The sequence below is a fragment of the Bos indicus genome, chromosome 26 (assembly GCF_029378745.1).
Source record: "Bos indicus isolate NIAB-ARS_2022 breed Sahiwal x Tharparkar chromosome 26, NIAB-ARS_B.indTharparkar_mat_pri_1.0, whole genome shotgun sequence".
In the NCBI taxonomy this organism is placed as follows: Eukaryota; Metazoa; Chordata; class Mammalia; order Artiodactyla; family Bovidae; genus Bos; species Bos indicus.
In genome coordinates, this window is record NC_091785.1 from 16,892,173 (window position 1) to 16,909,006 (window position 16,834).

A 16,834-nucleotide genomic window follows, 5' to 3' on the forward strand; every position below is an offset into this window, starting at 1 on the left:
ACTCATGGCAACTACACCCCATTTGAATTCACATTTGTCTAAGGTGGATAAGTAAAATATTAGCCAGAAACAGCCTTGAATCCTTTTTGAAAGAGCCAAAGAGGAAATGAAATTGGCCTGATTGACATTTTTGTAACACACAGAAATGTGAAGGTCAAGTTAAAGAGGCTATAGGGGAACAGAATTTGCCACCTTAAAACATATCTCTTTGGCATATTAATTATGTTAAGCTGGTTATAGTTTCTAAGAAACCACAGACATGGGAAAAATTCTGAAAACCAAACAGAAGTGACCCTTTTAGAAGAAACACTTACAGGTAAATCTTCATTTGTAAGGGTGTGTCCATGCTGTACCAGGTAGAGGAGGATGATGAGACCTCTAGAAACTCTTATCAATGGATAAGATGATGACTAATCTACATAACAACCTTACCTTAGCTTACAGTCCTTTTCCTGGTCAACTCCCATAACTGATTCTCATCCTCTTTTATCTTTAGCTAAGGACAATATCGAAAGCTCGAGTATTGGACACTTAGGGGAGTTACTTGAGTTTTCCTGGGTCTCTCCCTTGCATGCAGGTTGTTACACTTTTGTTCAGTTTTCTCCTGTTAATCTGTCTGATGTCAATTCAAATCTTAGACCAGTCAGAAAGACCTAGAACAGTAAAGGAAAATTTCTTCCCAAAGCCTCACACCAAGTTGCTGATGAACATGAAGCGTTACAACAAATAAAGGCAATGGCCATTGAACCAACAATGACCTTGGTCAACATGCACATCAAGCAAGAGTCCCAATAAAAACAAGAAGTGAAGGAACTTTAGATTTTTCTAGGTCATTTGTTAAGCCGAGAAGAGGTACTATTATTCTTTTGAAAGATAATACATAAACCAAAAGATTTAGGAAAAAAGGGTGGAGACTGAAAAGGAAGTTCCCTTCATATACCACTGCCCTTCTCCAAGGTTACTCATCTCCAGCAGCTCCTCCTAAGATGACCCACATACACATGAGCAATGAAGCACTATTCTGCACCCCTGGCTATTTTTTACAAAACATAAGGGAGATAGTACCATTTATAAATGTCCCACCACTTAAGTCTCTGGGGGCATGGGAAGGTACCAAAAAAACAATTTTTCCCTTCATTCCTAAAACCACTTGCTGAAAAGGAAACAGGAGAAATCCTCACCCTATAACTGCCAGTAGGTTTCATTCTTTTTAATCTTATTTAGGTTCCACTCTGAGAAAAGATGACGAGTGAAAACCAGGGTTGCTGTCAATCGTCATGAACATTCTGCTGAAACCTTCATTTTGCCATAAATCAGTGGTTTCAGATATAGAATACTACCCAATAAGTGCTCATTTTCCAGAGATTAGATACTTCCTAAGTCTCACTGAGAATATTTTCACTGAAACACAAGGGTCTTGAGATACACGGAAGGGCAAGTGAGGGCTGCCCATTACCCCGGGCAACTGGAAACAGCACATTTCAGCATGCTGCTTAGCCCACTGCCCTCAACAGCTGCACAGTTTTCCATGCTTTTTGTCATTTGCACAAAAGGCCTTTAAAAAACAAAACAAAACCAAGCCTGGAGAAAAAGTGGAAATGTTTCAAAGAAGAGAATCTTGAAGACATCCAAGAACGTCTGGGGAGGGCTAACCTGAGGCTCACAGGGCAGCCAGAGACGGTGGGACCCTAAACCCGGGAGAGGGAGGAGGCGGACAGGCTTTGAGTTGGTAACTTTGGGAAGGGGGCAAAAGTGTCTCTGGGGGCTGGAGATAACCAGACTAAAGAGATTTCCCAGGTAATGTAGGAACAGAAAAACCAAGGAGCCCAGGGAGAATATGCAGGAAGCTCAGTGGGGTGTTTTCTCTGGGAAGGGGACAAAACCAATACAGAGCTGTATTCTGTGCCAGAAACCCACAAATAGATGAAAATGGAAAACGTGTTTGCTCAAAAAATAATCTTCTCAGGTCAGTGGCTGATGATTAAAGGTGTATGGGTGGTCCTGAAACACGTACATCTACCACAACCATCACTGTCTATTTTTGCTGCTTTATTATCTTATAGCATTTATCTTTGGTATTTCAAAGATATCAAAATATTTCACAAATTGTGGTCCTGCAAATCAAGGTTGTCTTTTTGGCTTTTTCATAAAATTATATCACAACTTTCACCGCCAAACTACTGATTTTCAGGGACCGCTTTCCATTTAGCAAATCTTCATTTAATGAAATTTTGAGTGTGATCAGAGAATGAAAAAAATTTGCAATGTATTAACTAACAGTAAATTAAACTTCATCAAAATGGCTTGTAGAAGTTCTAGCGCATATAAAGAACAGTGTAACTTACAGGCTATTACTGGCAAAGGATGCTGGATCCTTCTGCTTGCCAGCCAAAGACAGCCATGTGCCAATTGCATAAATGCAGTTTATAATTCACTCAGCTGGCCAGATTTTAAATCATGCAATTCTAAAACTAATTTTCTTGATTTGGAGGAGTCACAGTATTTCCATTTTTTAAAAAAAACATAAGGTGAAGCTTTATTATATTTTCCTGTTATCTCACTTGAATCATTTCTATTTGTATTACATGAACTTATCCCTTATTCAGCAGTTTATACCCTGATGCTGGGAAAGATTGAAAGCAGAAGGAGAAGAGGGTGACAGAGGATGAGATGGTTGGATGGCAACACCAGTTCAATGGACACGAACTTGGGCAAATTCTGGGAGATGGTGCAGGGCAGGACAGGGAAGCCTGGCATGCTGCAGCCCATGGGGTAGCTAACAGTCAGACACGAATTGGCGACTGAACAAATCCCTTATTCATTAGAGATGTGTCTTCATTCACTTCTTAGTAGGAATTTTATATGGTAAATTAACCCTTTGCCTTTATTTTCTTTGTCCAAATTCTACCTATCTCTTCTTTTTCTCCCTGAATCATCATCTCCATCTCATAGCTTCAAATACCATCTACATGCTGATGACTCTCAAAGGTACCATTTCCAGCTCTAGCCAACTCTGAATTTCTAAATCTCTATATGAATATTGAATGGGCATTTCAAACTTAATATGCCCAAATGGAACTCTCAGGGTCCTCCCCAAACCTCCTTCTCTGTTCCCCATCTTAGTAAATAACAACACCATTCACCTAGCCAAAAACACTGGACTTACCCACTTTCCTTTTTGCTCATACCACACACTCAATCCAGCAAGTTCTATCTTCAAAATATACCCTGAGCTTGACCAGATCACACCATTTTATATTCACCATGTTAATCCAAGCCATGCCCTTATCTCTGGCCTAGACCAGAAGGGCCACCTACAGGTCACACTGATTCTATTCTTGCCCCCAAAAGTCTATTCTCCATTCAGAACCCAGAGAAATAATTTTAAAGCTCAAAGAAAATCATATCACTGTTTCACTCAAACTTCTCAAAAGGTATCCAATCACACACAAGGTTTTGGAGTAAATCTCAACTCCTTACCATGCCTATAAGATCTACCATTGACCTCATTTCATATCACTCTGCTCCCCAGAACCACTCCCCAGCTCAAGGCCAGCCAGACTGGCTGCCTTCCTGCCCCTCTATCCTGCCAAGCTCAGCCTACACCAAGGCCTTTCTTTTTGCCTTCTGTTTCCTCTGCTAACCACCTCTCTGCAGATTCCTTCACTACATTCAGATCTCTGCACACAATTTCTATCCACCCCTCTCCAAACAAAGACCTTCTCAGACCTCTTTCAAAAGGAACCCCTCAGGTTTGGGGCAAAATGGATACATGCACATGCATGGCTGAGTCCCTTCACTGTTCACCTGAAACCATCACAAAATTGTTCATTGGCTATACCCCAATACAAAATGCTGTTGGTGTTAAAAAGAACTCCTCACTTCTTTTATAGCACTTATCACTCCCTGAAATTGTATTATCTATTTAGTTATTTCCTTCATTCACAAAACACTTATTTCATGAGCACCCACCACCATGTACAAGGTGCTCTTCTAGGAGCTGGGTAGAGAGCAGTGAATAAGTAAAGACCCCTGCCCTCATGGAGGTCACATTCTTGTCACCCCACTCAAATCCAAGCTTCAGTCCACTGAGTCCCCAGTGCCCAGAGCCGTGCCTTGGCACAGAGTGGGCATTCATGCATGTTTACTGAATGGAGGAAGGGTCCCACCCACCTGGGACCACTGGTTCCCTGAGAACTCCACCATAGACCTCTTCCTAAAAGATGGGGCTCTGAGGAAGCCAGAATGTCCACTGTGTCCCTTTGGGCATAGTAATGGGGACAGCCAGCCTCCCATGTTTCAGTTGGGTCCCTAACCTTGGGCCTGACCAACTGCCCTTCTTTCCCCGCCCCACCCCAGCAACCTGCATACTCCCCAGGCGGCCATGCCTCCAGATCATGTCTCACTGGGTCCTAAGAGCATCTGATTCACCTAGTTAGGAGTGGACCAGGCAGTCAGCAGCAAACAAACCAGCTTCTCTCAATCAATAAAAAACGGCTGGAATCAAGACGCATGGGTCATACTGCCTTCCTGGCTCATGGTCCCCCCCAGCTCAGAACTCACGTGAGACCTTCACCATCAACTAGCTGGTATGCCTCCAAGCACTCTTAGCATTAGAACCCACTTGTGTTAAGGACATATTTTTGCCTCTTTCAGCTGCCACAGATGCAAGACATTTACCTGCTGTGATGAGTAATTAAGTTTCTTTGGAAAGCGGAAGAACATTTGTTAACTGTGAAATTATCTGATGGCAAATAAAAATGAAGGTAATTGTGAAACAGAGTTAATTTATCTTTCTATAAAAGGGCAGCTGGAATGGTAGGATCAGATCAGATCAGTCGCTCAGTCGTGTCCGACTCTTTGCGACCCCATGAATCACAGCACGCCAGGCCTCCCTGTCCATCACCAACTCTCGGAGTTCACTCAGACTCACGTCCATTGAGTCAGTAATGCCATCCAGCCATCTCATCCTCTGTCGTCCCCTTCTCCTCTTGCCCCCAATCCCTCCCAGCATCAGAGTCTTTTCCAATGAGTCAACTCTTCGCATGAGGTGGCCAAAGTACTGGAGTTTCAGCTTTAGCATCATTCCTTCCAAAGAAATCCCAGGGCTGATCTCCTTTAGAATGGACTGGTTGGATCTCCTTGCAGTCCAAGGGACTCTCAAGAGTCTTCTCCAACACCACAGTTCAAAAGCATCAATTCTTCGGTGCTCAGCCTTCTTCACAGTCCAACTCTCACATCCATACATAACCACAGGAAAAACCATAGCCTTGACTAGACACACCTTTGTTGGCAAAGTAATGTCTCTGCTTTTGAATATGCTATCTAGGTTGGTCATAACTTTCCTTCCAAGGAGTAAGCGTCTTTTAATTTCATGGCTGCGGTCACCATCTGCAGTGATTTTGGAGCCCCCAAAAATAAAGTCTGACACTGTTTCCACTGTTTCCCCATCTATTTCCCATGAAGTATGGGAATGGTAGGAAGGGAAAAAATGAAAATGCAAATCCCTTGAAGAACCACTCTGGAGGACTCAAAATATGTATTTAAAAATCCGTGTTTCTAACATACGTGTTCACTTCTCAACTTGCTTGCACAGAATCACCCAGCTCTACACCTCAGAACTAAACAGGATTACTCCGTATTTGCTCAGCATTTTATTCCCTTGGAAGCATTCTCACATAATCTTTCAGCAGAGCAGGAGTCATTTCACTGTCTGCAGGCCCAGGGAGGTAAAAAAAAAAAAAAAAAAATGCACCTAAAAACCCACAATAAATAGCAGAACCAAGGAGGTAGCAGAACTCATATATGCCTAGGCCAGTCCCAGTTTCCTTCCTTCTATGACAGAAAATGCAGTGTGGTTCTCTGAAAATCCCATTCCATAGTCCACTGAAAACATGGCCCTCCGTTGAATTACAGCAGCAGCAGCAACAAATAAAACACAACACATATTTACCAGTGGTGTAAGGTGCTGGAAAGATGCATTGGTCCTGGGGCTCCGGGCAGGGAGAAGATCTCACAAACTCTTTCAACAAATGCCACCACTCCTGCAATGACAAACATACAAGACATCTGAAGCAGGCACCCTGCGGCCTCTCTCCAAGGAGGCCTTCTAAATACCAATGGCTAGGCACCCTGTTTAGACTCAAAGCCTCCCTCCTCATCCTCCAGCCCCACTTCCTTCTCACCCTGACCTCCCCTGGTAGAAGCTGCATCTTTAGTTCATTGGCTGAAAAGGTCCCATGAGAATCGATGGATCTCAGGCAGAAAGAAGCTCCTGAGACCATCTATGACAGATGCCAAGTGGGTCACCTCTAGCCTGTAGAGGTATTATAGTTATCTGCAGGATATGTTCAGAAAATTTGAGCCAAAAATTTAAAAATCAAAAACTGTCACATAAAATCCCAGATTTCTGGCTTCTCCTTTCAAAAAAGAGAGGATCTGTCAACATGGCCCCTGTTCATGTCTGAAAATAATCAGCTGGTGCTAAGAAACAGCTGCCCTTCACAGGCAGGCTTGGCTATTCCAATACGCCACAGTCCCTATCGCTCCCCATCATCCCAACACAGAGAAAAGCTGTGGTGATCACTGTCCTCGTGTTATTTTGTTAGAGATACAAAAATATTTCCCTCTCCCTATGATTCTAACAAAAGTGGAAAATTTTCTTCTAAGGGGTTGAGCTCTAAGAGGGGGGAATAAAGGTATAAGCACATATAGCAACTTAAGTTAGTGACCTCATTTCTGTAGACATTTGCAACCCTTGAACAAGAATATCACTCCCATTTTACATAAGTGAAAGGAGGAAACTGACTTACCTACTCCTACAGTTAGAACTGGCTCTGGCTCTAGAACTAAGGTTCAACCCGGGACTCGTTCACTATGCCCCCCTGCACAGCAGTCTTCTATTACAAAGCAAAAAGTCAGTCTTATATATATACATATACACACAGGGGGGGTGTGTGTTTCTCTCAAAGCTAAATACTCAATTCAAGGAAACACAGTCGAAGTAGCCAACCTACTCTGTACTAAAATGCTGGCCATACCTTCATTTGCCAAAGAATGTAAGAGTAAGTTATATCAGGTTCCCTACGGGCCTGTTTCCTAATGTGACATTTTCAATACAATTGTGCTGCTTTACACACAGAAGTAGTTGTCACAAATACCATGAATTGGCTACTTCAAAAGTGCTCGGTTAACATTCCAAACTGCCTGAAACACTCTTTATGCTAGAAAAATGTCCCTGAATATGCATCTAGAATACAAGGCTATCCATAAGCTTATATACAGGTACGACCACTGTAATAAATGAACAGTGTTCAACTATAAGGTCACGAAGGGAGTTATTTATATCGTTCCCCTCAAAGAATGTGTTGATTCTCTCACTCAGCAGGTATTTACTGAGTCCTATTACACGCCAGGCAGCAGGTGAGGTGATGGATACATGAAGAGATTCAGAAACTCAAAGACTTCTAAAACAACAGGTGAATATAAAAATCTGGGCAGGCGCAGGTGCCATGGGAGCCCTGAGTAGGGGCTCCTAGTGCAACTGAGGGGAAGAGACGCACCCTAACACGGCCAGGCGTCAGAGGAAAGCCTGAAGCAGGCATGGGAGTGCGGCAGGCAGGGGGCTAACCAAGGGGAGGTGGGAATGACAGGGACAGTGGAGCTGGAGCAAAACTTATGGACAGCCCCTTCAATTTATACTGTCCAGACCTTGTATTATCTTACAGGTCTTAAAAACTCCACCTTATGCCACCTGACCCAGCAGCATCTATCAAGACTTGATGCACAGCCCACATGTGCTCTCTTGAATGTTGACCTTGCCAAGTGCCCAGATCAAAAATGCCACTAGTTTCAGCCCCGCTGCCAGGCCACGCCCATCTGTCACTCCCTCAGGGCAATCAATGCTGTCCCAGAGTCTGCAGGACCCTAGAAACAAAGGGGTCGAAACACTCAACCTTCCTGTATTTCCAGAACCTCCATGATGTCTGAGAAGACAGTAAACAGATTTTTCCCTGTGCCATCACGAGATGGTCCTGTCTCTACCTCGAGACCTGGATTTCTACAGCCAGAATCTACTATGCAGTTGAGACTCAGGCAGCAAGTTTTGTGAGAAAACGTTCCAAAACATCTGCCCATCAAAATGCCCATGTATTTGCAGGGCAGCAATAGAGACAGAGACATAGAGAACAGACTTGTGAACACAGTACAGGAAGGAGAGGGCGGGATGACTTGAGACAAGAGCACGGAGACATATGCCTCCCCCTGTGTATAACAGATAGCCAATGGGAATTTGCCGGGCGACACGGGGAGCTCAACCCAGTGCTCTGTGACAGCCCAGAGGAGACGGATGGGGAGGGACATGAGAGGGGAGTTCAGGAGGGAAGGGACACAGGGATGCCTATGGCCAATTCATGCTGATGTATGGCAGAGGCCAACACAATATTGTAAAGCAATTATCCTCCAATGAAAAAAAAGAAAAAAAAAAAAAAATGCCCAAGTGGAGGTCCCCGCTTTCTTCAAGGAGAAGAAAGAGAGGAGCCTCCAGCCTTGATCCAGGTGTGGCAAAGCCAGGGCAGCATCCCCGAACGACAAGCTTTGGAAAAGGGCCATAAAGAGAAGTGAAGACCAAACACACGGCCATGGTTAGGGATCAGGGTCAAGGTCTGTACAAGGACACAAGGATGCATCTCTGGATCTGTACCCGCTGGGCAGGTTCCCAAATCTGGCTGAAAATTAGAATCACTTAGTGTTCTTGCCTGGAGAATCCCAGGGACGGGGGAGCCTGGTGGGCTTCCGTCTATGGGGTCGCGCAGAATCAGACACGACTGAAGCAACGTAGCAGCAGCAGCAGAAAACAAAAACCGCTTCTTGGGCCTCAGACCTATCAAATCAGAATCTCTGGTTTGGAGCTGTAGCAATTATATAGGTGATTCTGATGCCCAGACTCTGATACTCATTTAGAAAAGGGTCACCTCTCACCTTTTTCCAGAACAACCTTTCACTCTTCAGAACAATGTCAAGGTCATTAGTTGAGCATCTTTCTGGCAGGATTCAAGAATGTAGGCTTTGGGGGAGTTGCACATCCTTAGTCTGTTTACTTACTACCCTTACCTCATACTGTCACCACGATCACTTAACTCCTTTTTACTTAAAAATAGAATGGCAGCAGCCAGGATGGCAACTGGGTAAATGAAGCCAGCCTCCCTCTCTGCCCTAATCCCTGTATACCATGACCCAATGCCAGGGCACCCAGACTATTGGAGTTATCCAGTCTCAGCAAATCTGAGCCCTTTTACACCTATGTCGGCTCACCCTGACAGAGCAAAGGGTCTGGGAGCATCTGGTCACCAACATGGCCTTTGAGGAGCAGCTCCAAGGCACACAGTACTCTGATCAGGTCCCTACTGCCCACCAAAGAGCAGGCCACTGCAGATCGATGAGACGTCTGGAAACCTGCCAAGCTGGCCCAGCACTTCTCTTCCCAGCTTCCCACTTGCGGTCAAGAAACGGCCTGAACAATCTCAAGCCAAGAATGGCAAAGTAAATGCTGTGTACCACAAGGATGACAGATTGGAAGAAGCCTGTTTCCTGAATGGACCAGCCTAGACAGATCTCTTCTCTGACATCAACAGATGCTACTGGGTGACCTTCAGACAGCCCAGCACTGGAGAAAACCACAGCTGATCAAGGTCAGTCTCCCTGGCTGCAAGGCCCAGCAGCAATCCATCGTATCCTTTACCAGAACAAGGAGACAAGCAGCCCCTTCAGTCTAAGGGCTCTCCTCTCTGGTCATAATGCAAATCTGGAAGGGCCCAGTGGGGCAGGAAGTCTAGCAAAAGCACAAGATGCTTCTGGGGGGATAAGCAATACAAAATTTCTTGCAGTACCTTATATCCTTGCATAAAACAAGAGCTTTCTCTGACCTAATCCTCCAAAAGACATCACAAGAGTTGCTCAAAGCCCTGCCAAATACCCTGAACCATCAGCTCCCTCATCTATATCCTCATCTCTAGCCCAACCCAAGAACATGGAACAATCCTGGATGTTGGGAAAGTCACCCTGGCCACCTTCATTCCTACTCAACACCAATCCAGACTGTCCAGCCAACTCTGGACCAACAAAAGCCCCTCTGGATACATTCATAACTACTGCATATCTCTCCTTCAGAGCACAAATCATTTATTTTTATGTTGTTTTCCCACTAACATATGGATAAGGATCCATGCTGCTGTCTGTTTTGTCTTTGTGTTGTTGTTTAAACTCTTTTGTTTGCTTGACTGGTGATCACGTATCCCAAGTGACTTCAAACTCTCTGGGTTCCTTCAATGTATACCACAAATTTCATGCCTTTCAACTAAAGGATGACCAAGTCAATCCATTCCCTAACCACTGAGTCTTGCCACTGGCCTCTGGAATCTAATTAGTCACATCCATCAATTAGTCCACTAATTCAGTAGACTAGGAAGGACTTTGCTCAGAAGGTCAGTGTAGGATTGGTAAAGCACTAATCCAGTTGTATTCCCAAGGTCAAGTTCAACTGCAAAGGCTGAAGTCAGCAAGGAAAGGTTTACCAAGTGATGAGGAGAGAAGAGTCAAGACATGCAATCTGAGGTTCCTAATGGACCCTAACCCTCAACTTGATGCTCAAAGCACCTGTCCTCTGCCTTTGAGGGATGGTGGGGCCTGGCTCCTATCTCCCACCAGGAATCTGATCATAATTCTGGCTATGAGGCTTGATGTGACACAGCTTCAAATTTCTGGGACTGCTTGATTGCCAGAGCTGTTTCCTATTACTCTTCAGCTCCTATAAACTTCTGGGTCCCTGACCATTGCCTGGAATTCTGGTTTCATGCCCTCCCCAACCCCTGCCACTTCATTCGTGTGTGTCCTAACTCCACCTGACCTTGAGGCATCCTGCCCATGACATTCACCCAGATCCTGGCTCTACCCCCTCTGCACACACCCCTCCAAAGCCTGGCACACAGGAGTGTCCACTGAAGGTAACTTGAACTCCAAGGCCCAACTTTCTTCCCAAGCTCATGGGAGACTCTCCACCCTCACAAACTCCAACTCCTCCATCAATAAACCCAGATGGTCCAGGCGAGAAAAATCAATCCCCAACTGGCCTTGAGGCTGACCAGGTCAGGAAAGAAACAAACCACAATGATTATCTTTCCTTTTTATGCAGATTTGAAAAATCATATTGCATTTATTACTTTAAGATGTCTTTAACATATACAAAACGAACTGTTTTGACCTCTGAAAGCACTTCCCTACTTCTCAGAGCAAATCCCACTGGGTCCAGTGCCACACCCTCAGGACCTGAATGCCACTGAAGCTTCCAAGATGCTCAATACTCAGGTGGCTCCTACCTCCCAAACACTGCTCACCTCTGGTCTTATTGCCCCACTGTCCCCCTTCCACACCCAGTGGCAGAAGAAAGAGATCTTTGGGAGCTTTTTATAGCTCTCCCACCTACTCCACAGATTCAGTAGGAAGGAGAACGAAGTTTCCAAGTTCTCTGAATGACACAAAGCTCTTAAAGTAGAATAAAATTAGTCAAAAAATAGCAAAATGATTTTTAGCTCCCTTTAAAAAAAAAAAAAGCACACCTACTTTATTTAAATGACTCACAGTGACTTCATACTTTCTTCCACTGGGATATGTTTTCCTTCCTCCCAAAGGTGGTGGGACCCTCCTTTCTTCCCATCCACTCCTAAGATAAGATATCTCCACAAGATACTTGGTTCGGATTTGAGGGCCCCCAGGGAAAATCGTGACAATGAAAAAGTCAGGCAATATTCTTGCTCCCAGGATGTGATAAATAAGATAATCATGGATTGAAAGTAGTTTTTGTTGGTAGGACTGAAGTTAGGTAGTCAGGGCTGCTGCTGCTGCTAAGTTGCATCAGTCGTGTCCGACTCTGCAACCCCATAGACGGCAGCCCACCAGGCTCCCCCGTCCCTGGGATTCTCCAGGCAAGAACACTGGACTGGGTTGCCATGTCCTTCTCCAATGCATGAAAGTGAAAAGTGAAAGTGAAGTCGCTCAGTCTTGTCCGACTCTTCATGACCCCATGGACTGCAGCCTACCAGGCTCCTCCGTCCACAGGATTTTCCAGGCAAGAGTACTGGAGTGGGTTGCCATTGCCTTCTCCGAGTCAGGGCTAGGCTTAGTTAAGAAACGATATTTGACCTGAGCTCTGCCTGGTGAGAAAAATCCCAGCCACAATAAGAGACAGGGAAAGAGCTTTGCAGACAGGAGAGGAGCAAATGCAGAGACTCACAGGAACGAGCCTTGGGCCACCTACAAGGAGACTCTTCCAGCTCATCTCTCCAATACCCAGCTTTCCATGCATCTCCACAACACCACTAAGCTCACAGCTCAGCGGTGTGGCTCCACCAGGCCTAAAGTCTAATAAACCTTTGCTCAAGGGCTTCCCTGGTGGTCCAGTAGTTAAGAATCCACCTTGAAATGCAAGAAATGTGGGTTCAATCCCTGGTCTGGGAACTAAGATCCCACATGATGCGGAGCAACTAAGCCCATGCACTGCAAGTACTGAGCCCAGGCTCTAGAGCCCACGTGCCGTAACTACTGAAGCCCATGGGTCCCAGAGCCCATGCTCCACAACAAGAGAAGCCAGTGCAATGAGAAGCCTGCGCACCGCAACTAGAAAAAGCTGGCACGCAGCAACGAAGACCCAGCACAGCCAAAAATAGCTAAATAAAAATTTTTTAAAATAAAGAAACCTTTGTTCAGGCAGCTCCCTCCGCTGCCTTAGTAGCTGTTAGCTCCCTCTTGTCCCTCAAGATCCCTTTGGTTGTGCCCAGTGCCCTTCCCCTCTATCCCAGGGTGATATATCCTGAAATCCTTTAGTCTGTTTCCCCCAACCAACTGTACCTTGATCACTGGGGTCCAATCTAACTCATCCCTGTTGGCCTTAGACCTGGCACATGGGTGGTACTTAGTCAAGGTGCATGAAATTAAATCACCTCGCACACACACATAAATGAGTGCATCTATAAACTGGTGAGATCTGAATAAGGACAGCAGACTGCAGCAATGCCCGCTTCCTGGTTTGGATGCTGTGCTAGTTATGTAAGATGTTACCACTAGGTGGAAGGGCACACAAGAGCCCTGCATCTTTTGCAGTGGGGAGAAGGACAGTTAACTTCCTATGAGTCTGTATTTCTAAGTTTTAAAATTCTTTTAAAAACCTCAACAATTTTTACCTTTTACATACTCTAGCTTTGTGGTTTCTCCTTAAAAATGGCACGATCTGGTGATACTAGGTTTCAAGACAACAGCAGAGGGGACTGTGCAGTGACTGTTCTCCCTTAGACGGGCACAGCTCTCAGATTCATCTCCCTAAACACCAAAGCCAAGTGTCAGCTGCTATTCCTCGGGGTGCCTGCACTGCATTACCTCCTAGAAATATTTCTCTATCAAAAGTAGGGAAATGAAAGGCCAAGAGGATCTTCTACTTCCAGAAAAAAGGGAGACTGCCACATTTTGGTGAAAAACATTCCCGTAAGTTTGGTTTTGAAACCCCTCCACCCTTAATGGCATGTTACCTGCCCAGCCTGAGGCACTTGAGGTTTGGACCCTGGACTTTAGAGGATCAAAGTTTTTACTCTAAGTCAGCAAATAAATTTAAAAACCAAACCACTGGAAAAGAACGCAGTTTAAATACACAGTATCCCCTTCTGCCCTAAATATCAATATTTTGCTTCTCTCATCTCACCTTTCCTGAGAACACAGGATGCTGCCTTCAGCCATCAAAAGAGAAGGTTCTACCTTGTATGCATGATCACACCCAGATATATAAGCAGCATTTTGTTTTTCCACTGAAATGGCAGTTCTGTTCAGCAGGGGAGGGAAAAGGCCCTTGGGGCATGCCTTCCCCCACCTTTCCCATCACACCTCCACCACCACCTCCCAAAAGGAACGTGCTTGGAATGCAAGTGTCCCTGAGAGTGGGTGGGGCCAAGGCACAGAGCCCCGGAGAACTGCCCAGCGAATGTTTTTAGAGCAGTAGTTTTCAGTCGCTACAGAGTCACCTGGGACTCTAGACGACGCTCCTCAGGTGACACTCTTGCAGACAAGCACAGCACTGATTTCGTCCCTCGGCGTTGTGAAACTATTAATTTAGAAAAACCCCTCACTAACCTGGGCACCAGGGCAGAACACACCTCTCCAGCCAAAAGATGCCAGAGCCGTGTGGTCCGGTAAGGCAGTCACTAGCCACATGTGGCCACTGAGCCCTTGAAATGTGGCTGGTGTGAACTGAGATGTAAAAGGAATATATACCCTGGATTTTGAAGACTTGGTACGGAAAAAGAACACAAAATAGCTCACTGATTTTTAAAAGTACTGATTATATATTGAAATAATGTTTAAATACACTGGGTTAAAACAAGCATGCATGCTAAGTCACTTCAGTCATGTCTGATTCTGTGCGACCTCATGAACTGCAGCCCACCAGACTCCTCTGACCATGGGATTCTCTAGGCAAGAAAACTGGAATGGGTTGCCATGCCCTTCTCCAGGGAATCTTCCCAACCCAGGGATGGAACCTGTGTCTTTTATGTCTCCTACATTGGCAGGCAGGTTCTTTACCATTAGCACCACTTAGGAAGCCCAGATTTACAAGTATACAGTTAAAATTAATCTCATTTCTTTTTACCTTTTTAGTGTGGCTACTAGAACATTTTTTACTTTTTAATTGGAGGATTAGAAAATCTTAAATGGCACACACGGTTCACATCTATTACACAGCCACACTCAAGGAGACACTCAACATTCTAGGGTGGGGATTAGAATCCTAATGGAAAAATGAGGGCTCTGGTCAGGCCTGTCGAGGCCTACCAAGTACATGATACTCGGCAGGTTCTCGATGTCTCTGAAGCTCAGTTCCTCCCCAGATACAGGCATGAGAACACCCAGCACGCTGGGCCCAGGGAAGTAAAATAAGAGTATCTGGAAGCATCAGACTGATGTCTTCCTAAAGCTGGTACTCAACACTTGTGCCCTTCTTCCACCAGCAACATACAAGAGGGACCAGGGCAGGTCTTCTTTCTGTCCTTGCCTGGTCCCCCAAACACCAACGTTTCCTAGAACCTTCTGGATGTCAGGCCAACCCTTCATGCTTTCCTGCAGAAGTGTTTCTCCCGTGTTCCTAGGAGCCCAGAGAAGGGGCCAGGATGTCCATGCGCAAACCTGCAAGTTCCAGCAGCCTTTTTATTCTTCAGCTACCTTCAGTCACTGAAGAAGTCATCTTAATGAACACGAACACCAGACAGCTGAGCACAGGGATCAATCCAGCCCCGGGAGGGACACTGGCACGAGACAGCACGTTATCTTAACCAAACAGGCACTGCTCCTTCCCTTGGATTAAAAACCTCCCCTGTGCTAAGCCATCTCCATCTCAAACCAGCACAAAAGAGTAATTTCTTGAAGAACAAAAATTTAAATATCCTTCCCAGTATTTCTGTCAGTAAAATATGACCATGAAACTCAACTTGTTCTTCCTTCTTAGGGCAAATCTCTCTATGGGGGAAAAAAAAATACTATGTAAATGAATCACTACATTTTCCCCACTGAGTCTGAACTGTCTCATATTTTTTTTTATTGGAAATAGGGTACAAAGTGAATAAGCATCAAATCTGAAAACTCTGATACATTTTAAAAATTTTCAATGCAGAAAAATGATCGGGGTTTGTTCATTGTAATACAAACTACACGCTGACTCTGGCACATCAGCCCTAAGCCCCTGCACCCAAACCACAGAGCATTTTCCTAGATCACTCCTCCCAAGTCTGCTTCTCACATTCTTCTGCTCCATAGCTAGCCTCCATCTCCCAGATACAACATGCCGGAGTAGCATGACGTAACTGTCTCTATGTAGCCCTGACTTCACTTGGGAGTCATAATCACAATCACATAATCATAATTACAATCCAGCCCAAACAAAATTCAAAATGTTATTGATCTCTTGAATGCCAGTGGGAGGGAATGCAATTCTTAATACATTGGAAAACATCTTTAAAACCCCTCCTCCTTCTCTACCACTTAGTATCCCATACACAGCCAGTGGTCACCCTTCTATAGATTCTCCTCTTCATCTCCCTCCAACCCCCAGCTCATACACACTTTCCCTCTCTTTTTCTTTAGCCTCTGTTTCTTCTTCTCACCACAAGTATTGGGCCTTTTCAGACGCAAATACAAGCCCACATACACACTCACACAAACTCTGACTGACCCATCTCTTAGTTCTCCAGCACAGCCTCCACTCGTTTTCCCTACATGAAAAAGGCCCAGGAACTGAGCTAACCAGGAGAAAATTCTCCTTAAAAGGTAGGGTAACTGGGAAGGCTGAGTAATAGACAACAATTTTGTTTAGCAGAGAGAAGAGAAAGGCCATGAACACTCACAGTGGCATGTGGCCAAGGAGTGTTAAATGTTACTCCTTAAATCAGCCAGTCCAATTTCAGAAAAGATGCTCTTTATTGACACCCAGATTATACTAATACCTCTGCTGGAGAGACAGCCCAGCACAGCCATGAAGCAGCCAGCCCACCTTGACCTCTAAAAGCTTCTACCACATGTTGACTGTGTATATCGATCATTATACGAATGGGGAAAAGGAGCACATGGAGAGGGGGCGTTCCGAGGTCTCTGCCTACAGCAGAGAGTCATCCCGGTGCTTGGAGAAGTTACCATGACCTGAATGTGTGGAACAGGGGGCCGAGCACCATATAAAGGACTTCAGAGATAGCTCTGTTTATGCAACAGCTTTGCTCCTTCGTTCACATGCACAGAGGCAGCATCAGAA

At 45.1% G+C, this 16,834-nt stretch overlaps 1 protein-coding gene across 2 annotated transcripts in view; it reads right to left on the bottom strand.

Moving 5' to 3' along the window:
• Positions 1-16,834, bottom strand: part of SORBS1 (sorbin and SH3 domain containing 1) — a 234,640-nt gene that overhangs the window by 165,796 nt on the left and 52,010 nt on the right. For both annotated transcript variants that reach the window (XM_070780518.1, XM_070780516.1), the window contains exon 2: positions 5,954-6,044. The gene's annotated coding sequence lies outside the window, so the exon portion shown is untranslated. The remainder of the gene's footprint in view (positions 1-5,953; positions 6,045-16,834) is intronic.